This window comes from Melospiza melodia, chromosome 15 (genome assembly GCF_035770615.1).
Source record: "Melospiza melodia melodia isolate bMelMel2 chromosome 15, bMelMel2.pri, whole genome shotgun sequence".
In the NCBI taxonomy this organism is placed as follows: domain Eukaryota; kingdom Metazoa; phylum Chordata; class Aves; order Passeriformes; family Passerellidae; genus Melospiza; species Melospiza melodia.
Window position 1 is genome coordinate 2,929,217 of NC_086208.1, and position 26,461 is coordinate 2,955,677.

The 26,461-nt window shown below is 50.5% G+C and overlaps 1 long non-coding RNA gene across 4 annotated transcripts in view; it reads left to right on the top strand.

Annotated features, from left to right (window-relative positions):
• Positions 1–26,461, top strand: part of LOC134425110 (uncharacterized) — a 91,300-nt gene that overhangs the window by 47,004 nt on the left and 17,835 nt on the right. For all 4 annotated transcript variants that reach the window (XR_010029603.1, XR_010029604.1, XR_010029601.1 and 1 more), the window contains exon 6: positions 324–477. This is a non-coding gene — a long non-coding RNA (uncharacterized LOC134425110). The remainder of the gene's footprint in view (positions 1–323; positions 478–26,461) is intronic.

The window sequence follows — 26,461 nt, forward strand, 5'->3', positions numbered from 1 at the left end:
CCTCCTAATTCCACTTCCCATAAGGAAATTATCCTGTGCTGGAGGCGTGCACCTTCCTCTGTTCTGTCAACGTGTGTTGCTAGGAAGATTTATTTCAGTAATAAGGTCTTAGCAGTGAAACTTAACAAAAATGAGGGGGCAAGTTTATTAATTATATATTTTACAGTTAATTAAAGATAATATTTAACAGAAGTAATTGCAGGCATCTGCATCGATGGCACAATTAATTTCCAGTGATAAACGGGTTGTGTGTCCTTTTGTTGGGCTGATCAGAAACAAATCCTGCCTTGTGCTAAACCCCTCTTATCTCTTTGCATTTGCAGGAGATGAAACATCCTCCTGCTCACAGCACAGGGAAGAGGCTGGAGCTGGGCTGCTGTCTCCACACCTGTAGAACTGTGGTGAAATGGGGATTCTTTGTGTTTCATTGGCTTCTCTGAGGAAAACAGTGACCATGAGATGAGACAGAGCCTCAGGGTGAGTGCAGCTCCCAGCACCAGTGCTGCCAGCTCCCCCTCCATCCCATCCTGCCTGGCAGCCCAGCTCTGGGAGGCAGGAAAGCTTTGTTCCACAGCACTCAGGTCTTTCACCCACCCCTCAAGCTGCTTCTAAGCAGTCTCTTCCATTTGTGCTGAAATGCTGTGTAGGAGCACTTGTCACTCATCTCAGCTTGCATTCAGCATGTTCCAGAGCCTGGGCATGCATGGAGAGGAGCTGTCCATGTGGGAGCTTGCTGGGCTCTCAGAGCACCTGCCCCTTTGGGATCTGTCACAGAGGGTGCCCCCATGTGCCCTGAGGTCTGTGCAGTGGGAAGGTTTGTTCTGCACTGTCACTGGCAATGTTTCTGTTCTCCTAACACCTTTCAGACAGCTTGGTAGGTTCTACCTCATGCAGGTGTCCATCTCCCATTATCTTCCCCCTACCTGAGGTGCACACAGAGCCTGTGCCACACAGTTGAGTGATTTTTATTCCCTCCACTTGAGGGAAGTAGCTTACAATGTTATAAACTGGTCCTCTGTGATTGACTCATGCCACCTCTTTCTGAAACAAAGCCAGTAAGGTAAGAGTAGGCTTAGAAAAGTTTAAAGTGTCCAGATCTGTTTATGACAGGAAGGGAGCACAAAAGTTGAATAAAATACTGTAAAGAGCCAAGCCCAGCACAGCTGCTCAACACAGAGCCATCCTGTGACAGTGATGCTCCTTCCTGCTTGCTTTCTAATTTGTTATAGAAACTGTTGGTGCAGTTGGGGGGTTCTCCCCAGGTCAAAGAGCTGCTCCAGGAGCTCTGCACACCTCCAGGCAAGGTCCTCCCCATGGAGGAGGTGATGGGGACTGGTCAGGAGGTAAAGTACCTCACTTTTCCAAAGGCAGGTCACAGGGATCAGGGCTCCCAGCCCTTTTATTGTCTTAATGAATGAGGTAAAAGATGGAGTAGGCAGCATGTGAATAACGTGGAGGGTGAAAGGAAGAGAGAGCCATGCCAAGGCCAGAGGAGGCCCCAGCTTCCAGCCTGGCCAAACTGAGCAGGGCTGGGCTGTGTCTGCTGTGGGCTCAGCAGAGCTGGGGCTGAGCCTGGGCAGCCTGAGCAGCAGGCTGGGTTTGTCAGGGCAGCTTTGAGCTGAGTGTTGGCTGCTCTGCTCCAAACCCCAGCTTTCCTGCAGGCCCATCTTGTAAATATTTAAATGCAGGAGTAGCAGGCCCAGCAAGTCTGTGTGGGGATTTGCAGGCAGGGAGGGGAGCAGAGTGTGTGAGCTGCATCCCTCAGTGTCTGCACCCTATGTGCAGTCTCCCAGTGCCTTCCAGAGAGATTTTAATGCAGAGAGCTCTGACAGCCTTTCAGGCATCAATCACCCAGCACCACAACACCCCTGCAAGGTCAGGCAGTGTTATCAGCCTCCCCTCAGAGCTTTGTGCCTCAGCAAGGAGGGCTGGGCAGAGGGAGAGCAGCTCTGAGTGAGTGTGAGATTTCCTGCAATCAGACCTTTCCACATTCCTGGAGCCAGGGATGGATGCAGCTCTCCTGGAGCCCTGCTCCCTGCCCTGACCACTGGAAACACTTCCTCCCCACAGAAACCTCACTGTGAAACCACCCAGCAGAGCAGAGCTTTGAATTTGGCAGGCAGAGCACAGGCTCTGCTCTACCCAATCCACAGGCACATTTTTGGGGTTGTGTGTTTACTGAAACCTTGGCTTTGCTGGTCTGCAGAGAATAAAAGTTGATTGTTGAGCAGCCAGGGCTCGGCGTCGCCCTGCCCGTACGTGTGAATTCCCTGCACAGCCAGGCCAGGCCAGGGGGGATCTTTGTGGGGCTGCAGCCTGCTCATGTGAGGAGCCTTGTCTCTGCTCTGTGCTGAAATGTCTCTGGTTACCTGCTCTCACTGGAGCTTTTCTGCCTTCTCCAATCCCTTCCTTGGCTGCTCTGGCTGCAGGGCCTTGTGATAGCTGGCTGGATTTATTTATTTAATAATAAAACTTAAAGAGCAAGTTGTTTTCCAGGCAGTGGCTGTCTCTGTGGAGCCAGGTCATGATGGGGTTAGTGTGGAGGGAAGCAGGGCTGCTTGGGGAGCTTCAAATCTGCCAATCCCACTATTCCTTCTGCTCCTCAGCCTTCTCCAGTAACCCCCTCCTCCTGCACTGGCAGGAAAGTTCATGGTGCTGTACAGACCATGCCACTTCCATCTCTCTCAGGATGTGCCAGGGGTGGTACAAGAGGCAGTTCACAGCCCAAGGCTACAAACAGGACAATGTGACAGTGAAGAGAAGATGATGGAACACAAAGAGTGGGCCTTCCTTTGGTTATTTCTCCTGTGCAGATCCCTACAGTTGTCATAGTATATGTGTCTTGTCTATAAGGGACCTTTTCTATAAGGGACAATGACATCCTCCCATAGGGCTTAGCAGTGCTGTCTTTATTTTCATGGCTGGGAAACAATTGCACTCTTTGGGAGGATGGATTAGTCAGGGGTTTAAACAAAAGTCAGAGGTTTGTGCTCTGGATCCCAACCTGAGGCATCAGCTGTCCTAATCTGAAGGGCTCCCCACCCCAGCTTCACACTGGTACCCCCAGGTTGAATGGGCCACTGTGCTGCTTTAGGAGAGTTGATTTCCTTCACCTCCATGAAATCCTGTTGTGTGGTACCTGCCTGCCAGCCCTGCTTTGGGCAGAGGTCATCAAATCACTCCCACTCCATCACCAGTGGGAAATCCCCTGGGATTTCCAGCTGGATGAGGAAACCCACCTCCATCACTGTCTGACCTGGGCTGGGCACTGTTCAGGTGCATCTTAAAGACTCCAAGAGGCAGGAATCTGTCACAGCACAGCTCAGTGCCTCAGGGGGGAGGGGGGTTCTTCCCTGAGGGTTTGACTTCAGGAATAAATCTGTACCTCCACACTCTGCCCATAAAACTGATAACACTGAGATTGCTTTACACATCAGCAACAGAATGGAGACAGCAGAGGCAATCAGGACCCAAAATAATTATGTTTATCATCTATAATCATCACACAGAGTCTAACAGCACATTAGCACTTCCAGCAGGCAGTTTTCAGGAGCAGGGAATGCAGGCAGTGTTTTGGTGGATGCACTGATTATTTTAAAGGACATCAGCCACATCTGAACGTGCCATGGGGAATTCTCTGAGCTGCCAGCACACTCTTTTATTGCATTGTGGAGAACAGGAGCAGGGCCAGTCCTGAACCATCTCTGTGAAATGTTACTGGGTGTAGTTTCCAGAGTCAGGCTGTGGAAACAACAACTCAGCCTCTTTTCTGACAGATCCCAGGGATTTGGAAGGAGTAATCTGGAAGAGCCCACAGCTGCTTGAACCCCTCTCCATGGCAGGGATTATTCCAAGGGAAGTCTCTCATGTTTCCTCTTGTGATGCTGCCTCTGCTCCTCCCTGTTTTCCTGCCAGCCCTGGAATACACACAGACTTAGGGCTGAGCTCCCTGGTGGAGAACTGCCCTCCCCTGTGCTACTGCAGTCTTGGGGGTCTGCAAGCAAATGTCCAAGCAAATCCAAGTGGTCTCAGTTCAAAACAGGTCCCTGCAAGCAGCAAAACCCAACATCCTTCAACCCATGTCCTGTAGCATGGTCCTGTCTCTCCTTGTGCTGCACTGTTAGGGAGGGCCAAGCTTTGCAGCAAGAGAGAAGAGGCCAGAGAAAGTCCTGGTCAGGAGGAATGCAGTCAGTCACTGCATTCAGCCTTTTGATGGGAGGGCTTAGTAACAGTCTGCTTGGAAGGAAAGGAAAGGCCTTGGAGCCAGACTTGTATGTGGAATTAGTTGGAACCTTAGCAAAAGCCCACAACACCTCATCTCTTCTGCAGAACATTTGAGATGCTGCACATTTATTTGCTGTGATGTTCCAGGTTATAAAGTGGCTTTAGAAGCCTTTGTTTTCCAGGATGATCCCCAGGTGAAGGTGTAAAATCCATCCTTACAGAATGTCCCTCCCAAGGTGTGCCTGGGTGTGAGGGAGGGGCAGTTCCCATCCTGTGTGTGTCACTGGGAGCTGCTGTTTCTGCTGCAGACAGCACCCCACTGCCAAGAACTGCTTTAGCAAGGCTCTTAGGAGCTGCTTTCAAACCTGGGAGGGTTTTTGGAGCCAAACATTGGTCTAAGTGCATTTTTACTGAAATTCAAATGCAAACCAGCCAGACTTTCACTCCAACATTTCAGCTTTCCTGCAGATTGTTTTTCCAGGGGCACCCTCTGGCTTATCCACAGGATTGTGGGGATGCTATCAAGACAGGAGCCATTGTCCTGTGTGCAAAAGGCACCAGCTCAGGGACTGGTCCTGTGCTGTGGGTACCTCATGCCAGGGAGCCAAGGAGGAGAGCTGAGCTCCAGGGAGTGCTCTGGGGCTGACTGGGACTTGCCTGTGGTGCCAGGGATGTGCAGTTCCACAGGCAGTGGATAATGGGGTGAAGGGACACCCAGGGAGTCTCCAGAGCCAGCTGGAGCCAGTGAAGTCCAGTTGGTCTGGCCATCATCCAGTCAGCTTTTGTTTGTCTTCAAGGGCAGGGATTGTTCTGCCTCTCTGGGCTGCTGTCCTGGATAATTGGGTTTTCCTGAGCACAGTGCTCAGCACTGAGTGTGAAATCTTTTCCAAAATCTTGGCCCTTTTCTATGCTAGCAGAGGTTCTGCTTTCAAAGCAGGTTTATCACTGACTTAACACCCACCAGGCTTCCCCTGTGCTCCTAGAGCTCCTCCAGCCTCTTTGTGGGCTTTTCCAAGTGCAGAAGGGACAGTGCCAGCTCCCATCCAGCCTGTATCCAGGGTGGTTTAGAAAGGCACTTTATAACTTGGAACATCACAGTAAATAAATGTGCAGCATCTCAGATGTTTTGCTGAGGAGATGAAGGGCTTTTGAAGGGATTCCAGCTAATTCCACACACAAATCTGGCTCCAAGGAGCTCCTTCCCTGCAGACCACAGAGGACTTGGGGCCAGCCCAGACCATTGCATGCCTTGGCCCAGCTCAACCAGTCTAGGAAGAGAGTGGGACCAGTACAGTGAGGAGCTGAATGTCCCTCCCATGGTCCTTTGGGAAGGGATGGATCAGAAGAGGAAAATACTGAAGCTGGGGAAGCTCTTGTGGTACATCCTCAGCAGGAGAGCTGCAAAACTGAGCTCTGTGGTGTGGAATTGCACCAGGGAAAAGGAGGAGGCTTGTCCTGGAGAGCTCCTGCCAAAGTGTGAGACTGGTGGAGGTAAACAGTGGAGCAGTGAAGGGATCCTGACTGTGATCCTGGCTGTGCTGTAGAGTCACAGCAAAAGGAGGTTTTGAAGACAAGTGAGGAGCTTTCTGGGTGTTTTTCCCCGCTAGAAGCATGAATAAAGAAAAGCACGAGAGTGCTTCCTTGGAAATCTGGTGGGTGGCCTGGTGCTGTGAGCTGATAGAAGGTGGGGGCTCATTCCTTCATAATGAATGAAAGATGACAGATGGGGAGAGGCAAGGAAAGGCCTTCAGCACTGGTATAATTAACTTACTCCTGAGAACACTGGCATGAGCTTTTCTCCTGATATGATAGAGAAAAGAGAAGATGTTTGAGTGAGAGTAAGGAGATAATGGGAGTTGTGGAGGTGAATGTGGTTGTCCCTGTGTTCCTGAGACACTGGAGGCAAAGCCTCCGTGCCAGCTTCAGGAGCAGATGTAGATCCCTGGTCTGGGGCAGGGGGGTGGGCTGCACCTCCTGGGGTGCTTCTCTGAGCTTAATCCACAGCCCTGAGCCCTTGGCTTGGAGGAGGAGGTGAGGAGCCAAGCCCCCTTCACAGCAATAATGACTTCACACCCTGACTTTTTCCCCACGAGCCTTTTCTCTTGCACACTAACGAGGCTGAGCCTACTTCATTGTGCCTCGGTAATTGTGCTTTTAATTATGCTGTGTGTCTGCCACCATCTGTTGTGCTCTTTTCAGAATCTGTTTCAGTTCTGATATCCCCTTTTGAGATGAAGGGACCACGAGTGCCCGCAGTACCCAAGGTGTGGATGAATCATAGATTTTTCTGTTCTGTTCTTCGCTTTCCGAATGATTCATTCCACTTGATCTGTTTCTCGATGGTTGCCCAGCCTTGAGCTGACATTTTCATGGAACTGACAGCTTTATGTGGAAAAATGAGAGCTGAGAGGAGTGAAAAAGGTGTCTGGTGGAAAGAAAAATCCTGATCTTTTCAAGATGAGTTTATTTGGACAAGGGCTATCAGAGGACTCTGAAAGGAGAGGTTACAATAGCTGCCAGTGTGAAGTTGTTGGTGTTGGGACAGTGCTGTGTCTTAGGGACAGACAGACAAGAGCAGCATGGCACACGTCCCCCCAAAGCAGGGCTGCAAGGGACAGGGACATCAAGCCAGGAGAGGGAGCTGGAAAGGCTCCAGCTGCAATAATGGAGATGAAGAGAAGCAAAACAAGGTTAATGAGCCAGAGATCTTGTTAGGAAGGGAGGACAACTGCAAGTTTGGGCAGAGGATGGCTCCTCTCTCCTGGTGTGCAGGGCTGTCCTGGCCTGTCCCACTGCTGATTCTGTGCTATGTCTGCCTCTGAGCATCTTGTTCTAAACAGAGTGACCTTTCTTTCTGTTCTCTTTGCCCTCTAGAGCTCTGTCACTGGTTGGGCCCACAAACCAGCCCTGACACCCAACAGTGTGGCTTTGTCTCATGCTGTGCATGTTCTGTGCTTCTGCAGGATGCTGCAGCTGGCTCTGGTTTGGATCTCTGGGTGGGACGTGGCAGAGTGGGTATCATCCATGGTGCCAGACCCTCAGTATCCTTAGAAAAGTCTTATTCCATCCCAGGCCAGGCAGATCATCCCTTGACCTCTGGCAGCTGCTCCTCATCTTGTCTTCTGAGCATCTCTTAAAAACATTTTGGGCTGCCCTGATGTGATTTCCTGATGCTCTTTCTGCCCTTGCTTTTTCCCCTGGGCCTGACACCTTGGTGCTTCAATGTCACCCATGGTCATGGGAGAGGAAAGGAACCACCTGAGCCTCAGTTTGCTGTCCCTGTTCCAGCACCTGGACACTTTTCACCTCCAGCTTCCTACTGTGGGAAAGGATTTTGTTGTTCTTCTGCTTTTGCTGGTTTCTTATTCAGGGAGGATGGAGAACATAAATAGCTCACAAATCAGCTCAGGGGCTCTCTCTGGGTCATTCCTGCATTCCACAGGCAGGTTCCTTTCCAGTCTCCCTTCTGTACATGCAGGGTGAGGAGCCAAGCATCAGTCACAGGACAGGACTGTGAATGAGGTTCCTTCCAAAACCAGTTCCATTTAGCTCAAAGCCACAATGGGAAAACCACTGTGTTTCCATGAAATCCACTTTGTATCAATCCATGGAGCTGGGCTTGGGTGAGAGGTGCTGGGATTCCAGTAGGCCACTAATTAATTACCTACCCACACTCTTTATTGGCAAGGCAGGGCCCTTGTGATGGTTAATTAGGGTGGGAGCCAAGGAGAGGATCTGTCTCAGTGGTGATCCACGTTCCCTCTGGCTTCCTTCCTCACAGACATGTCCTGGCACTGGGAGGGGAAGCCAAGGCTGAGCATATGGCTCAGTGTGGAGCTCTGACCTTCCTGGAGCGTGGCTGGAATTCCCTTCAAGTGCCACTCCAAACCTGCTTGATGCTGTGGGAATCCTCTGTGGCACTTCTGGGAATACAAACCCTTGGCCCAAGTGCCAGCAGTTGTTATTCCCTCATGTTCTTCCTCCCTGGGCACCATGGACAGCTGAGAGCCTTGGGATGGTGCAGCAGGAGACACCTGTGACATCCTTGTGGGCTCTGTGCCCAGAGGTGACAAACAGCAGCACAGCTCTGGGAATCCAGGGCAGCACCATGGGCTGGGATGTGACTGCAGCTCTCCTCACAGAGAGCAGCAGGCACAGCTCTCACCCAGGATTTCTCCTGGGAAAGGCAGTGAGAAGCTCAGAGAAGAAGAGGAAACAATTTTTATCTCTGTTCACTGCCCCTGTTGTTTTGCACACGTGGAATGTGTTATGGAGATTGTTTACCCAAAGTGATGTGTTAATTGGACACCAGTGAAGGTTGTTTGGATTCTTTGGCCAGTTGGGTCAAAGCTGTGTCCTGGCTGTCTGCAGACAGTCATGGGTTTTTCTTTAGTATCTCTTTAGTATGTCATTTAGTATAGTATTAGTGTAATACAGTAGAGCTTAATAAAGCAATTGTTCAGCCCTCTGAATCATGGAGTCAGGGCACATTATTCCCTGCATCTATATTGGGATACCTGAGGCAAGCCCCACACAGCTCTGTTGGGATCTCCCCTGTCCTCAAACACATTGAGGGTGAGTCATGGTAGTTCAGGAACTGTCCAGCTGCTCTGGGAGTGGAATCCATGGCTGGCTGGCCTGAGAGAGACCTTGGATAAGTGAAATGTAAATGCTCACAGTGGCTTGCCAAGATCTGAGTGGGAAAAACCTTCTTTGGAAGAGGATTTCCTGTCTCATCCCAAGGAGTCCCAGCTGTAGAGTGTGCTTTGTTATCATGGCCTCATGTCTGGATTTGCTTTCCCCAAGACCTTGAAACCCATTCCCCTCCCCAGCTTCTCGAGGAGCTTGATGCAGCCTGTCTCCAGAAATGCAGCTGTTTGCTCCTTTTTGGAATCAGAGAATATTTCTACTTTCTTTCCTCATGCTCTGCAGTGACCTAATTATTTAACTTTGCATTGCAGCCTCTTCCTACAGCCCTTGCCAAAGAGCTCATCAAAGCCTCCCGTCCCCAGCGCTGGGGGAGCTGGGTTATTAATCTCTCTCTGCTCAAGGTTACAGGAGATGTTTCCTCCTCTCATGGACAACTCTTCCAGACAAATCTTTGGCTTTTCCACTTGCAGTCAGCTGGGAGGGTGTTGGAGTGATGCTCATTGTTAACATGAAGTTCTTCCAGGCTGCACTGGAATATCACACACTTAATTCCTGGCATAACTTGATCTGTTTGGTCTTGGGGTGGCTGGAGGAGTGTCTGGTCTCCCTCCTGCCTTGATAAAATTAGCCATAGTCCTCTTGTTTTAGGAACAGTGGTGCCAAAAATCTCTCACCTCTGGCTGTGATTTCCCAAATCTGTGATGTTCAGGAGCTGTGGCAGTGCATGGAGCAGGGGGGATGTGAGAGGTGCTTCAAGCCCATGTCCTGCACTGGGATTTCACATGTGGGTGCCTATGCTGGTAGCAGGAACAGCTGCTCAGGGATGACTCTGCCCAGAGTGCTGCTCCATAGGAATGCAGCATCTGGGAAGGAGTGTCCAGCCAGCCCCCAGCACTGCCTCCCTCTCTGGGGGGGTTCTGTGGGGGCTACAGGGTGCAGAGCTGCCCATGGGATCAGGACCAGCAGTGAGTCTAAAGCCACAGAAGCCCCTTGACCACCCAGTGGCCCCATTCCAGGAGATATTTGGAGTAATGTCAAGGGCCAGGGAAGTAGGAAGAGAGCAGGAGATACTGGGAGGGTGTTGGAAGTTGCTGTCAAAGTCAAGGGTGCTGGATGTGACTGGTGCTGGATCCAGGATATGAGTAGGGCAGAAGCAAATGAGGTGGTTTAGAGTCACCCCATCCCTTCCTTATTTGAGCAGCTGTGCCACTGCCACTTTCTCCCTCAGCACAACCTGTCCCCTGCCCTTCACTGTGCAGTCCCTGGGCTGCAGAGCAGCACCCAGCTGCCCCCATCCCACCCTGCACCTGTGGGCTGCCACATCCATCATCCTGGGGCTGCTGGTACCCAGCATGTGCCTCTGCTCCTGGGCAGCAGCTGCCAAAGCCATTTGCTCAGCAGGTGTGCTCCTGCATTCACTGGGAGAACAGGCTTTTTGGGAGAGAGGAGGCAGAGAACACAGGAAAAACTGGAGGGAGGGCAGGAGGAAATAAAAGGAAGTAGGAGAGAGAAGGGAAAAGCAGCAAATGACTGGAAGGATTAGAGATGGAGTGTGGAAAGGACTGTGTATCCCCTGTTGCTTTGAGCACTCAGCAGATCCTGTGGTGTGTCTGCTTTATTACTGACAGAGTTCTCCCTTCTGTCGGCTTGTTTCCTAATTGCTGGGCTTGTAAACTGCTTGATTTATGGCTCTGTTCATCAGTTGTGGCCCTCGGGTATAACATGCTTTTCCTTCCAGGCTGGGAAGTGAATAACGAATTAACAGCCTGCCTTGGGTTCAATGAGAAGCTGAGCATTCAGGGATCTTTGCTGGGCTGCACGTGCCAAATAGAAGTGTTTAATTTTTACTTCTCATTCACAGAGGGTATTCAGAGAGTCCTTCCCCAGGGCAGCAGCAGCGTTGTGGCTGCGTGGTGCCTTTGAAGTGTCCCACAAGAGAAGCCACCAAGGAATGGTTTTGCTGTTGGTTTGCACAGAGAGCTCAATCTGCCTCCTCACAGCTTGCTCTGAAGCTGGCATTGTGTGCCATGTGTGTTTGTCTCACACAAACTTCCCTTCAGAACAGCCCAGGGATGAAGATGAAGTCAAAGAACAAATGGCCCTGCTGAGCTGGAGCTGTGCCTTGTGCTCTGCCAGCAGCCAGCAGCCAGCCCTGGCTGTCACCCTGAGAGGGCTCTGTCCTAAACCCTGGAGTACCCTACAGTCAGTGTGGCTGAAGTCTTCACTGAGTGACTCAAACAGCTCTGCTCCCACAGCCCTCCATGGCAATCCAGTGCCTTCCACACAGCTGTGATCTTCCATGGTCACACCTCCATGCACCAGGTTTATAGAGCAACCAGGCCCTGCAATGATAAGCCCAGGATGGGAGGTTCCTTGGGTTCAGGGCCTGCCTGTTCTCCCTGCCCAGTTGCCAGCACTGTGGTCAGGAAGTCACATCCTGTGCCCCCAGCAGCTCTGCAGCACCCAGACACGCTGTGGGGACACCTGAGAAGGAAATGCCTGCAAAACAGCACCTTTGTGGAGAAGAAAATCTTGTAAAGAACAGAGGAACTGCTGTAGCACTGCAGGGCTCTTCTGTGAGCACAGTGCCCAACAAGTGTGAGCTCAGGGTCTGCAGGTCTCCAGCAGATAAAGTTTAAGCTGGCAGGTCCCCTCAGGACTTGGCAGCTCTGCCCTCCTGCCCTCAACAGCCTCTCAGGATGCTGCTGCTGCTGCTGCTTCATGGCTGTGGCAGGTGAAGCTGATGTGCCTGGAAGGGTGAGCTCAGGAAAATGGCTCTGTAGGACTCACCTCAGCATCATGAGGCTGCCAGTGAGGGACAGAGCCTGCAAAGTCAAGTGCAGCATTCATGGAAGGCTGCAGCACCTCAGGGGCTGTAAAGATCCTGTTACAGAGAGAGTTTTAACACACCTGCTTTAACACACCAGCCCTCATTTTTCTCAGCTGGATGGAGTGCTCTCTTCCAAGAATCCTACAGCAGGCAGAGCTGCTGGTATCTGGTTTTGCTCTTGGGGTACACAGAATAACAAATAAACTGCAAGGCATGGTGTTTCCTTACTCATGGCATTAGCAGCACATGGTCCTAGGCATCCTGTGTGCTCTGCTCTTGCTGTGCCTTCCACTGATGGGTCTGCAGGACACCTGTGGAGCTTCTGAGGAGCAGGGAACAGTGCCTTGGAGCACCACGAGCATCTGGTACCATCATCATTTTTGACTTCTCACAAGGCTCAAGAACCTGTCCAGCCCCTGGGGAAAGCTGAGCCCACGTGTCCTTATGCCATATCCATCAGGACTCCTCTGTTTTTATTTAAAATCCGTGATTTCTCACTCAGCTGCCTCCTTCCAGCAATCCCAGCAGGCTGTAACAGCAGGATGTTGGAGTGCAGAGCAGGAGAGGACACAGCAATGTTCTGCATGGGACACGAGCACCCACCTGCCATGGCTGCAGTCATGTGGTTCCTTGTGCCATGGAGTCCAGGATCCAGGAGAATGAAGACAGAAGATCAAAGGAGCTCTGTCTTGGAATTCACACATGCTATCACCAAGAATATTTACTACTAATCACTAAACTAGTCTGAATACACACCCAAAGTCCAGGTGTTATCAAGTCCTGATAAAAAAACCTTGAACTGAATTTGGTTTGGCATGCGAGTGTGCTCACACCCTGCAGGATCTGTGCCACACTTCCTAAATTGCACAGCAGGCAGGATGGCTCAGGAACAGGAAAGGCAGGAGGCCCAAGGTTCTGCCTGATCAGGCTGCTGAGGCTGAAGGAGCAACAGTCTGGATCCATGCTGAGGGTGGGCAGAGGAGGTGCCTGCACCCTTCCCCTTCTTCCATGCACAGGCTGGAGCAGTTCCTAAGCTTGAGTCCAATCCCTCTCCTCTCTGGGTGCTGCTGTGACAGCTCAGCACAGGCAGCCTCTCCCCCAGCCTGTTCCTCTGCTCACACTGCACCAGGGGCTGGAAACAGAATCAGAGGGAGATGCTTCCCTTTATACTCCATATTCACATGGTGAGATCCTCCCTCCTCACCTCTGACCTGCTCCTGCCTGGCTGCCAGTGTGGTTCTGAGCAGCACAGTGTTTAATCACCTCCTGGAGCATTGAGCAGAGCCGTTCCCAAGCTCTCCCTCCCCTGCCCTGAGCAGGAATTACCTCGGGCTGGCTGTGCAATGTGTCCATCAGCCAGCGTGGCTCCCGTTGCCTGGATGCAGCTTAAAAAAAAAGCCTGCTGAAGGTGTGATAGATGAGCATCTGTTCTGTCCCCAGAATGAGATTTTTTGAAGTTGGTGTATTTCAGCAAAAGGTTACGGCCCCTCTGCTGGCAGGGCTGCTCCTGCAGCTCGGGGAAGTGGCTGTGTTTGTGTGTCTGTTCTGGCAGGGCAGAGTCACACAGGGCTGGGTGAGGGCCCTGCTGACAGTGCTGCTCTTGTGCCCAGTGTGGCAGTGTCAGGATCTGACCCCCAGCAGGAGCTGCCTCTGCAGAGCCTGCCCTGGCTCACCAGAGAGGCCCTGGGACACCCCCCCCCAGCAGGCACTGGTGGCCATCAGCCCTCTGGAGCTGCAGGAGAGGGTGGAGTTGGGGATTTGGGGGCAGCCCTGGATTTGAAGTTCAGCAATAATGTTGGTTCTCAGGTCAGGAGCACAACCAGGACTGTGCCCTTGGCCAAAGAAGCTTCTGGACCAGCTGGGTGAGGAGGGTCCTCCTGGCTGAGTGCTCTGAGGAATGTTTGGTGTTGGAGCTGTGGAGCTCATCTCACCAGAACGATGTCCTCCTGCACAGAGGGCAGGCTGGACATTTTGATGGCTCTCAGCCACCAAAGACCTTGGCCAGCTTCATGGTGACTGAATTCAGCCTTGAGAGCTCTTTGGCTGAAGGAATAGGAAATGCCAATGTCTTCCTTATCAAGCTGCAGTCTCTGGAGACCTCATGGGTCCAGAATCCCTGTGTTCCATGGCTCCATTGTGTGTCTGGCAATACAAGGCTGCCCTGAGGAGCACTAAGTGAATCCCTCTAAAATGGCCTTGCTGAGGGATGTGTGACATAGGTGTGGGTTGGGAGGGCTCCTGAGGAGCAAGCTGGGCTGTGGTCTTTTAAAACCTCAGGAAATGATGGATGTGAAGTGTGGGACACCAGCAGTGTGCTGACAACTCCTCATGTGCATTCCCCACCCATCCATCCATCCCTCCCACAGAGGGACAAGGAGGCAGAAGGGAAGTGCTTGTGCACGTGCAGGGTATGGAAAAAGACAGCTCATGTTGGCTGAGCCAGATTAGGGAGCAGGGAGAGGCCACCCTGGCTGGCAGATGGCACAAGGGTGGTCCTTGGGAGTGGGCAGTGACAAAGCTGGCACAGCTGCAGCTGAGCTCTGATTTTCCTGCTCGTGTACCCACAGCGTGCTCTTCCCTTGGCAGCACTTGGAGCCTCCTTCCCTTCTCCCTACCCACAGCACTGCTTGCAAGCTAGAGGGAGAATCTGGTGGCAGGCCCCACAAATGTTTGGGTGCTTTCCAGATCTCTCCCACTCTCTGTAGCAGCTCTCAACTTCCTTAGAGTCAGATTAACTCTCAGTTTGCCTTTCTCTCCCCCACAGCACCCATCAGCTCCAGCTCTGCACCCAGACAGGGATGGGCTTTGTCAGGATACCTGCAGAGTGACAGGAGACTTGTGGTTGATCCATTCTGGGTTCCCCGGAGCCGAGCTGGGGATGCTGCACTGCTGAGTTTGCTCTGGGCATCACCCTCTTGGTCCTTGGATAGTGTCACACAGTCATAAAATCCTCCAGGTTTATAAAGAGCTTTAAAATAATCAATCCAACTTCTGAGCATAGAGAAGAGAGGGCAGTTTAGATTAGTAAGGTGTGGCTGACTGTCAGCTCACACAGGCTTCTCCTTTTAGATCCAACATTTGGTCCCTAAATCCAACCAACCCAGCGTGGTTCTGTGCCCTGCTTGGAAGCAAAGGCAGAAGTTGTAGCCTGAGCTCCTGAGCTGGCCCCAGGGCTGGCTGGGGCTGTATCCCCCCTGCTTCCTGACAAGGCTGGGCTGGTCTGTGACCATCCCCTCTCTGCTGACCCCCCAGCAGGGCAGAGCCCCTTTCCCATCCCATCACTGCTGCGGGGATGAAAAGCCCTGGCAAGGCAGGAGCAGGGAAAGGGAGGTGACTTTCCTCTCTGGTTGCTTTGTTTGTTGTTTAGGGATCGGGTGGAAGAAAGACTTTGCCTACTCCATTAAGGAAGCCGTTGTTTAGTTGAGGACTTATTTGTTCTTTGGGAAGAAGATCGTGTTTGCCTTTGGGGGGACATTGTGCAATGTCAGTTCCTTTTAATTAGTTGTTGTTTCTTTACCTTGGTTTGGTTTAGCCAGACAAGAAGATTCTGAAAGGAGAATTAAAAAAAAAAAAAAGCCAGGGAGAGGAAACAGGAACACAAAACAAAGCTCAGATGTGGGGCTGGGGTTTGGGATCGCTGCTTGCAGCTCATCCCTGCTATGCACACACTCAGCAAGAAAAGCTTTTACCACAGAGCCTGAGGGGGTGCCTCCTTGCTTTCCCAGTGTTCCTGGCCTCTCCATCCACGTTAGGGATGAAGGAGGGAAGGCTGTGTCTCAGTGCCGGGATCCAGGGCCATATGGAGATGAGCTGAATGTACAATAGGCTGTTTCCCAGGAGAGGGGCCGGGAGCAGCAGCCGCTTGGCCCAGATGTCTGGGAGGGCTGTACCTCTCCCCCTTTTATGGGAGCACCTGGTCATCTTCCTTCAGCCCTTCTGTCCTTGAGGCTGAGTGGAAGATCAGGGGATCAGGGCGGGCTGGGGAGCAGAGGGATGTGTCACGGCACAGCTTTGAGGGGTTTAGGTACCTGTTTGTCCGACTTTAGTGAGAATGAGGCACTAAACAGGACAGAGGAGCTTGCCCTCCCCTCCCTTCGTATCCACGCTCGTTTCTGCCCATTTTCCTCTCTCACGGCCTCACGGGGAGGGAGCAGGGGGAGGATTCCCCTCTCTCCTCCCTGCCGTGTTCTCAGGCTGCAGCTGCTCAGGCCGGGGCAGTGTCGGGGCCCTTTGAGCCCCGGCTGCGCCTCCTCACCCGGCTGGCCCTGGGCTGGGAGGCGGTGACAGCCGGGGAGCAGCGACAGGCAGCTGCGGGTCAGGGCAGGCTTTGCTTTTGTGCAGGCCATAAGGAAAGGAGCCCTGGTGGCACAAAGAGAGTTAAAATCGTCTCGGTGAAAGCCCTGGGGCTGGCCGGAGCTCGGCAGGCTCCGTTTCCAGGCTGGTGCTTTGCTGGCAGCCCCCGGAGCAGGGCTGGGTGCCTTCTGTCTCCTCTATTCTTCCCAGGGCACCTCCCCGCTGAGCGGGGCTCAGTGAGCTGGGGGTCACTCCCACTCCAAGCCCTGCTTTCCCTTCCCTTTCCAGCTCCTTAAACAACAGAGATGTTGAGGGAATTTATACCTCTGCCTGGTAACAAGGCACATCAGCGAGACGCTGTCACGCTTTTCTGAGGGCTCCATAGATTTTTATTGCTTTTCAGTCCTTGGGTTCCCAACCTTCCTTTGGCTTGTAAATTGCCCACAAAATGCAGACACAGCTCCTATTCTGTGAGTCCCTTTGATGATTTTATTTATATCTCTGGCTTTGTCTTGTCTTTTATTACAGGGAGACTGCAATTAATTATTATCCCATCAGCTTCTATTTAGGCTGACAGTACAATGCAGTGCACAGTGTCCAACCTTGCCCTGCCCCTGTGTGCACGAGCAGGACACTATTCTGGGGAGGAACAAAGGCCTGGCAGCTTCAGAAAGGGACGTGCTGCTAAAGGGCAGCTGAGAGGCTTCAATAGCACCAGCAGGGTACAGTTGTGACAGAGCTGAAGTGACCAGGCATCCCAATTCAGTTGTGATGCTCCTGGTTTTATCTGCTCATCCACAGTGTATTTTAGGCTTTTGCTCTTTGGGCATGTTTGAGCAGAGACAGGGCTCCTGTGTCTTTTTCCTCATTTCTCTGATTGACCACATCTTTTCTTTTATTCATAAAATAGAAATTGCACCTGAAAGACCTGTAAACCAGTCCCTGCCTCAGTGGGGGACAGGAGGTGCACACACCAGCAGAGATGAGCAGCAGGTTGGAGTAATCAGAGTTCCAGGGAGCAGACAGAGGGAACTGGGCGTGTTTGGGCAAGAGAGCACCTGGTGATGATGCTCTGGCAAAGAGGGAGGGATGGTCTGTGCTGGGAGGGCAAGAATGGCCTTAACAGCAAAGGATATTCAATGTAGGTGCTGGGAAAGTGGTAAGAATAGTAACAGTGTGAGCAGATCTCCCTGAGAGAGGGACAGTCCCCAGGCCTGGAGTTTCTCAGGAGCAGTTGGGATCCATTTCTGGCTTGTTCTGTGTGTATGTGTCAGAAAGAATTGATGCCAGGCACAAGCCTGAAATAATAATGACTGAAGACCTCCAGAACAAGCGTCTGTTAGACAGGGAAATGTCTGATGGTAATTTCAGGGCTCATTTCCTATCCAGTGTTTGGTTTTGTTCAGGGAATATCAGTTTTCTCCACTGGCCATCCTGTCACTAGAAAACCAGTGAAGCTGTTTTTATTCTTCCCCTTTATCTTCACATCATGTGGGAAGGTTTGTTTGCCCTCCTAGGATGGCACGGCGCTGATGCTGAGCAGTGCTGCTTATGAGATAAAGGTGTTTTGACAAGATCCAGGTGAGTGGAAGCTGCTGTTAAAGCAAATGTTTGTTCACTGCACTCCTGCTTTTTTCTCTGCTTGTTTGATGTGTTCATTTACACCTGCTCTTGGCAGCCTTGGCAGTGCAGCTCTCGCTCTGTCTGTTGTCAGCCCCCAGACCAGCTCATGACAACAGACCAGAGTCTCTGGGCAGTGTCCTTCTGAAGATGCCCTGTGGTTCTTCACTGGGGTTAGCTCAGGTGGTCAGAGCATGGTGCTAACAATGCCAGGGTTGTGGGTTTGACCCCCGTGTGAACCATTCTCTTAAGAATAGGACTCAATGATCCTTGTGGGTCCTTTCCAGCTCAAAATATTCTGTGATTCTGAATTCCACACCAGCTCCTCTCCTGAGCAGAGTCCGCTCCGTGCTTCAGAGGAAGCTGGAATTGGGCTACCAAGCCCTAAATTCTGAGATGTTCCTCACTCCTGCCCTCCCCACATAACATGTGCTCACTGGCCCACATGGCTGCCAGCCCTTGCCTGCCAGAAGCTTTTCAGTCCAAGGGAATGTGGCTGTGGGGCTCCATGGGGAGGGAAGGGCATGTCTGGGCAGGGAGGCTGGGCAGACTGAGCTGCCTCTGCCCCTGCCACAGCCAGGGTGGGAGAGGTGGGAATGGCAGGGCTGGGATGCTGAGCTGCCTGTAGGAAACAGCCTCAGGATTAGGGTGGTCTTGCTTCACCCCACTTAATTCACCTTGCTGGGTGCAGTCCTGCTCAGCTGGGAGCTGGGGTGGCCTGGTCCCTGAACTGAACCCACTTCTGCATTCCTTCCTTGGAGGATGAAGGTAAAGGCAAGAGCAGCAGTTCTGGGGCTGATTCTCTGTCTCTCACTTGAATGCCTCGATGGGAAGTGAGATCTTCCACCTCCATCCCAGCTGCATTTCTGCTGGATCTGTGATTGCTGTGATAAAATTGCATCTGAATTCTGCCAGCTTTGAAGCCTGAACTAGGAGGGGTGGTCTTTACATCAGACATGTAATTACCTGTCTACAAAATTATGAACGTGTACAAGGGAAAAAAGGGAAAAGCAAGATCTCTGTCAAATGGCAGAAAAGCTGTCATTTTCCCTGTTATTTTTTGGGTTGATTTCCTCCATTCACAGCAGTGCTTAATCCAGCTGGGAACCTGCTCCAGAGATCATTCTGCCTGATAAGCTCCCTTGTCAGTGCTGACCCTGAGATCTGTAAGGACACAGAACTTGATGTTAATAAAACCTAGAAAAATTCTCCAATCTGCAGCATCTTAGAAGCAGGAAAAATCAGTTTTCCTGTGTGAGAGGAATATCTTTTTATGGTGGCTGAACGCTGGCTGACAATCAGCATGGCAGCACTACTTGTTAAATGCAAGTTACTGAAATACTTCATTTTGGGACTAATTACTCAGTGCCTGGTTGCCCCAGAGATCCCATGTAATTAAGGAGAAGGTTCCTGCAGCACTGCCATGATGTTGATGGTGCTCATGGAGAAGAGACTCAAATTTCCTGGTAGGGCACAGATTATGTGCTAATTCAGGGGTTGGAGACAGCATCTCCTCCTTTCCTGGAGAGATCCTGGGATTTGAGCAAGGTCCCAGGTTATCAAAGCCTCCCATAATTTTAAATATGTGCTTAAAACCTTTTGAAGTCAGTGGTGCTTAAGGACCAGCCTCAGTTACACTGAATTTTGCTGCTTGGTCAGGGATGAATCCTCACTGGTGCCTGTTCTTCCTCAAGGACAAAACTCATCCCTTGATCCAGCACAGCAGGCTGGAAATGCCTCAGTGACTGTCACACTTAGCTTTATTTCTCTTTAAACTCTTAAGAGCTTGAAAAGATTTTTCTTTCCCTCGAGAAACTAAATGAGAGTTTATGTAGGAGGAAAAAAATATCATCTCTGGTTATATTACTTTACTGTGCCAACCACTGAGTGGGGAGGCTTGACAGAGGATTATGTAGTGAAAAAGGCCCAGTTTTCCAGTGCTTTAATGACTGGACCTTTGTTTTACCTCCCAACTGTGACCATTTAAAAACTACTTGACTGACCTTGCCCTCAACACAATGTTGAATGTGGCTTCATTGTCTTGGAGAACAGGGTTGAAATTAGAATGTAATTTAATGGTTCAGGTGGTAACACAGGTTACCCAATAGCTGCATGTGGAGTGAGCCTTTGGGAGCATCCTTTGATATCAAAATGCTTCCCTGGACAACATTTAATTTACCAGTGCTATGTGGTGAAGTTCCCAAGTCATGGAATACCAGAATGGTTTGGGTTGGAAGGGACATTAAAGTTCATCCCATTCCAGCCCTGCCATGGCAGGGACATCTTCCACTGTCCCAGGCTGCTCCCAGCCCTGTCCAGCCTGGCTTTGGGCACTGCCAGGGATGCAGGGGCAGCCACAGCTGCTCTGGGCACCCTGTGCCAGGGCCTGCCCACCCTCCCAGGGGACAATTCCTTCCCAATATCCCATCTCAACCTGTCCTCTGGCTGTTTAAAACTACTGCCCCTTGCCCTGCCACTACCTGCTCATATGAAAAGTCTCTCTCTCCCTCCTCTCCCATCTTTAAATCCTGTGTGAGGAATCTCAACTGAATGCTCAGCCAGCAGGAAAATGAAAGAAAAGTCTCTGTTTTTTTCTGAAATAGTTGGAAGCAGAGTTTGGCATCTTTGCCCAGAGAACTCAGGGAGATACCTGAACTGCTCTGTCCCCTGGAGAGTTCAGGTTTAACCAAGGCAGGCTCGAGGTGGGAGGGAAGGCAGCTCTGGGAGGAAGGTGCTGTGCCTAAAGGTGGCACAAGAGGACAGGAGCAGAGCTGGAATTGCACCCCAGGCCCCAGTGAGTGCCTGTGTGCAGCAATCCCTGCAGCCTGGGGCTGCTCCCTGGGCCTGGCTGCTGCACCCAGCTGTGGGTGAACCCTTTGGGGAAGGACATTATTGCCCACCATGGTGGGGAGAGGAGCTGTAAGAAACAGATAGTTTGGCCATGCAATAGCTTTTTTGTTTTTTGGGGAGGTGGGCTTTAGTAGTTTTATTAGAAGGCACTGGTGGGTCTGTGGTTGGAAGCTCCTGGGTGGATCTGCTCCTCTCTCTCTTGCCCAAGGTGCTTCACCAGGGTCTGTAGAAAATCAGATCAGATAAATCCCACTTTGAGAGTCTTGTGCCAGGCTTAATTCCTTGTGCTGTGTCTCTCTCTGAAAGGAGTCAAGAATCCTTGACTGTGGCTGCCCTCTCTGCAGTGACAGTTCTTTCATGCCTCCACTTGTTCCTGTACCCTCTGGCTCCCTTTTAGTCCAGCCCATTCCCAAAACAAGCCCACAATGGCTGTGCTCCATCCCAACAGGAAGCAAATAATAACAGGAGGCAGATATTCCAGAGGAATCTCCTTCCAAAATGTTCATTTACAGTTGGTCTGCAACTCAATTTTTATTTTTTTTAGGGTGTATAAATTTACTGTAATAGGAATGAGTCAGCATGGATATATTGCAGGTAAATCATGTCAGACTAATTTGATCACTTATGCTAATGAAATAACTATCAGGCTAGATAGTATAAATCTATCTGGTTGTCCATGAGGCTTTAAGAAAATTTTGCCTGATGGATTATGGTCCAAACTCCCTAAATGTGGGTTAAAATAATCTATTATGGAAAAGAGTAAAATAAAAAGGGAAGAAGGCTCAGAGCTCAGGGTGAGTGTCAGTGAGGAGGGGACTGAGCAGCAGATCCTCTGCTGGGGCTGTTTAATATTTTTATTAAAGATGTACAGGACATGGCAGCATGTAGGGTCATTAAATTTGCAGTTATACAGTGCTAAAGGGATCAGGCAAGACTAACTGGTCTTTCTTTGCAGAGAAATTACTTCCTGGCAATAAAATCTTGCTGAATTATGCAGGGAGACTGAAAACATGATCCTGACTGGACCAAGATGCTCTGTGGCAGTTGCAGAGCTGGAGGTACAAACTGGGGTTTTAGGGTGGAGATGGGGAGGTTTGTACTGGGAAACTGGGGGGGAGAGAAATCACCTGCAGGACACTGAGAGAGTTTTCCTTCATTTTTAAATTTTTTGGCTCCTTAAGACACTCTCACCATAAATGTTTGCCCAGTGGTGGTTGATAGAAGGTGACTGGGAGCAGCTTCCAGGGTGATGTGCTGCCTGTGCTGCTCCAGTGGCAGAGGGACATGCTCTCCTCTTGCAGCCTCTCCAGGAAAAAAGCTCAGACTTGGGAAGATGTTCTGTAAGTAGCAGCTGATTTGTTGCACGAGATTCTGAGCAGGGGAAGAGTGAAAATAACAGGAAAGTCGTTTTTCCTCTATTTTGGTCTCTGATTTAAATCAGCTCCTGAGGCAGAATTCATTTCTGGGAGAAGAGTGATGCTTTTGAACTGAGATTTCTGCAAAGGGGGAGAACACCAGTGTTTGTGAGGCAGTGGAAGTGTCTAAAGGCAGCCAATCACACTTCCAGCACACTCCTGATTCCTTCACCAGTGAGACACTGAACTGCAAACCTTATCATTAACAGAAGGCCAAAAATATTAACATCTAACCCAGAAAATAAATCTGTTCAATAAATCAAAGATAGAAGCAAAGATGAAATCTGAAATCCCCATGGAGTGGGAATAACTTGTTCCTGGTGCCAGTTCAAAATCCACCACCACAGGAGAATGTAACAATGCTGGCATTTAGTGAAATTAGACTTGACACCGGCCAGGGCCCTGTTATTTTGGTTAGTTAGGATTTGCAATTGTTTGCCACCCATTAGAAATGCCAGTAACCTGTTCTAAGGGCAGGCAAATTAAGATTCCCTCTCTGTGCAGGATTACTCATCACACCACAGCTCCACATTAATTGGAAAATAACTGGTGGCTGAGCACATCTCAGCCAGGCTGTCATCGGAGCCCGCGAACGCCAGGCTGAGCTCACACACAATTTGTTGTACACACAACAGCTCACAAAAACCTTGCAGGAAATTAAAGCTCCAATAGCTTATCAGATGCAAAGATAATTATTAATCCTTAATGATCTTGGTAATTTCTTTATGGGAATTCATCTCCACTTCCTTCAGGGCCTCCAGCATAAGAACACACGGTTCCCTTCCTGAACCTCAGCTCTGGATTTTCTTTTATTCACAGCCTGAATTTTATTTAGATTTTCTTTAGATTATTTAGATTTTCTTTTATTCAGAGCCTGACAGTGAGTTGGAGAAGTCTGAGGTTTTGATTGTCCAAGCCAAGCTCCCAGGGTGTGGAGCTCTGCAGGCTGCTCTCACTCACTCACAGACAAGAGGATAATCATGGAATCACAGACTGGGGAAGTTAAAGCCCATCCAGTCCCAACCACTGCTATGGGCAGGGACATTTTCCACTAGAGCAGGTTACTCCAACCTGGCCTGGAACACTTCCAGGGATGAGCTGCTCTTGACAACTGTGGGTAAAGTGAGCTCCAATCATACCCCCTTCCCTCTCCTGCTAATGGGAATCTTGTTTAGCTAAACCAGAACAGAGGGGAAGGGGGGAGATTTGGCTAATTGGGCTGTGTTGGCTGTCTGGGGAGCACCATGAGGTCCTGCAGGGGCAGAGAGGCTTCCTAGAGGTGCAACCTGCAGTAGGAAGCAGGAAGGGACAATATGGACAGATTTGGGGAGTGAATGCCCAGTGCTGGTCCACTCTGTGTTTTGGGAGGAATTTCTTGGGATAGGTTTGGTCTGGCCCCATGGCTTGGAGCATTCAATAGCAGAATGGGTTCTGTGGGTCTCTGGGGCTCTTCCCATGGCTGAAAAGACTCCAGTTCTGCAGGCTGGACGTGACTGTAGTAATTGGCAAGGTCAGGGAAGTCCCCTCAAAGGGGCTGCCCTGCTCCAGACCAAGCAAACACCAGCACAGGCACAGGATGTGCAGGGAGCTGTCAGAGCAGCTCCTCCTTCCTAGAAAGAGCAGATGAAAGTTAATCTGGACATGCACAGCCTGCTTTATTGTTTTGATAACACATTCACTCTGAAATGCTGTTGTTCCAGGGAAGCAATAGCTCCCAGTCAGGAAGTTGCTTGTTTTGTGATTAGAATCACTGTAGCTCCCAAGGGAAGGGATGGCACTGTCTGGGCAGACTTGGATCTGCCAAGAACACTTGCACCTGGTACTCCCCCAGGATCTGGTCTATGGTGGAAAAGTTGCCACTGATGATGTGGGATTTAGGAGGCAAGACACAGGGCAAGTGGGACACAGCACTGAAGGGGAGCAGTGAGAAGTGGAATTCACCCAGTGCCACGAGCTCACAGCTTGCTTTGGCAGGAAGCTGTACAGGTAAGATCACTTTACTCAATGCATTCACTTTTGTATCCAGGAAATACACTCCTTGTATCCCCCTCCCTGAGTTCACGTGTTCCCTGTGTATCCAAAGAGCAGCTTGTGACAGTTCAGCTTGCACAAACCAAGGCAGAGATGGAAAAAGACCTTTGTGCATCAGTGCCATGATGGATCGCTTTTTATTTTTGCTCCGATGCCAGGTCTGGATTTGAAATAGAAAAGCAGGATCATGTTTTGTGGAGTAACTTTTGGAGGGGGCCCTGAAGGAGGAATGTAAGACAGGCTGGATAGATCAGACAGGAGGCAGGAGAACAAAAGCTGCCACTGTTGGGGACGTGGGAGCTGGTGCTGGATGAAGCAGGACCTCCCGCTGCTCCCACTCGCTGCTGCCGTGGCCAGGCTGGCATCCTGTGCAGGGGGAATGCAGGGAAGAGCTAATCTATGGAAACAGAAGGACAGACTTAGCTTGAGAGGATGAGCATGCTGAGCTGGTTTCTGCTCTGTTACACCCTGAAACCTCGCTGATATCCGTGCAGCTCCCCAGCTGGAACTCAGAGCAGACGGGGGTTCTTTATGCATTTTCTCCAGAGCCAGACTGGTGAGGATTTGTTGAGGACTGGAGAAACTGATACTGAGATTTTCAGCCCGGCAGGAGGGAATCTCTGTTTGCTTAATTTGGGAAGAGACAGCCCTATAACTTACACTGTGTAAAGCTTAAGCAGGAGTATCCCCTTGTGTAGAGTTTGAGGCAGCCAGGAAAAGTCTTCCAGGCTGCCTGAGCCATTCCAAGGCTTCCTCCATTCCTTCAGATACAGAGACACATGCTGCAAACAGTCTGTGCAAGGACCAGGCTCCAGTACAGTAATCCAGGGATTCCATAGTGTAACCAACCCCCTGTGCAATTTCTCCCAGAGGTGAGTTAAAAGCCCCTTCTGGAAAATTATGACCTCATCATTTCACCTGGTGCCCTGGGAAGTGCTGGACATCCTCCATGGCTGTTTCTGTTAGGTTTTACTTCAAGGTTAAATTTGCAATTGTCTTGGAAGAGGTATCATTGTTCCCAAGAGTCCTCCCACCAACTGCCATCCCATATCAGTGCCTGGAGCAGTGATCCTTGACAAGTCACATCCTTGACAAGCTGGCACCTTGGGCTCCTTCAGGAGAGTACTGGGCACCTTCCATTTCCCAGCCCCAGAGTCACTGTTTGGCTTTGAGGAGTTCCTCCTGTATTCTCCCTTTTTCCATTACTGAAGGAGCAGAGCCTGATCATGGCCTTCCAGCAGGTTCCTGGAGCTGTGTGCCAGAAGAAATCCTTCCTGCTGGGATCATCCATTGTCCCTTCTCAGCACGGAGGGATCACAGTCCCCCTTTATGGCAGCTTTAGGGCAACAGCAAATCTCCAATGTCCTCCAAGTCCCTTTCCAAATTCTTCCTTTCTGAGGCAGCAGCCTGTGAGTGTAACCTGTGTTTCTGGTTTCAGATTTCTTACCTTGTGTTTGGCTGTTTAAATCACGTTTCACTGGCACGTGGCCAGCTCTCACTCACGTCAGATCCCAGTGTATTGATAGCCCAGTCCTGCTCCTTGTTCCCCTCCCACCAATCTCTTTGGCATCTGCAAACTTTCCCATGACAAGGATTTATATGGAGTCATTCAGATCATTGAGAAAAATATTACATAAAACAGCAATTGGAGTTTCACTTTCTTTTATCCCAGATATTTTTAGCCAGTGTAATATTGCTGTATGTTTATTGAGTCGTGGCTATTGGAACATCCAGTAAATATGTCTTTGAAGAATAGCCAGTTTACAGGAATGGTTTCCACCTTAAATGTGCATTCCCAATCCATTATGCTGGCAGCTGAGGCCTGGGAAAACAGAAATGTTAAAGCATAGGTGTGTGTGTCACTGCTGGTGCAGGTGTTTGCACCAGTGTCACCAGACCATGCCCTGTGGTGCTGAGGCAGCTCGCTGGCCTCAGGATCAGGAATTCACTCCTTGGCCTTCTGAGCTCCAGCAGGAGGTTTTCCATGTGCATTGCAGCAGTTTCTGAAGGTGCTGTTGTTTGGGAAGAGCTCCTGCTCTGGCTTTATGAGTCAGAGCTAGGCCTGACTGCAGCTTCCCACAGTCATGCAACTCTGCTTTGTGCTGTGTGTCAACCGGGCTGGGCATTGTCTCTGTGGTTGTGGACATTGTCTCTGTGGTACTGGACATTGTTTCTGTGGTGCTGGACATTGTCTCTGTGGTGGTGCCCATCCCCTAAAACACTGTTAATGCACATTTTGAATGTTTCCTTTCAGCTGCCAGCCTGGATCCCAGAGGCACCAGGGCTGCTCTGATTGCCCTGGACTGGACTGGATGTGCAGGTTTATCCAGAGCCAGGTGTGCACAGGTCAGTGCCAGCATTCCCACAATGGCAGTGTGGCAGGATGATACCTTTGCCACAAAGGATACCTTTGCCACCAACCCTCAGGTATGTGGGTTGTTCAAGACCTCTCATGGGGAGCTAATTTAGATCCTTGGTTATGAGGTTATAAACCCAATATAAATTATTTATAAATATCACCTTCACCCTCTAAATCTGCAGCTGCCAC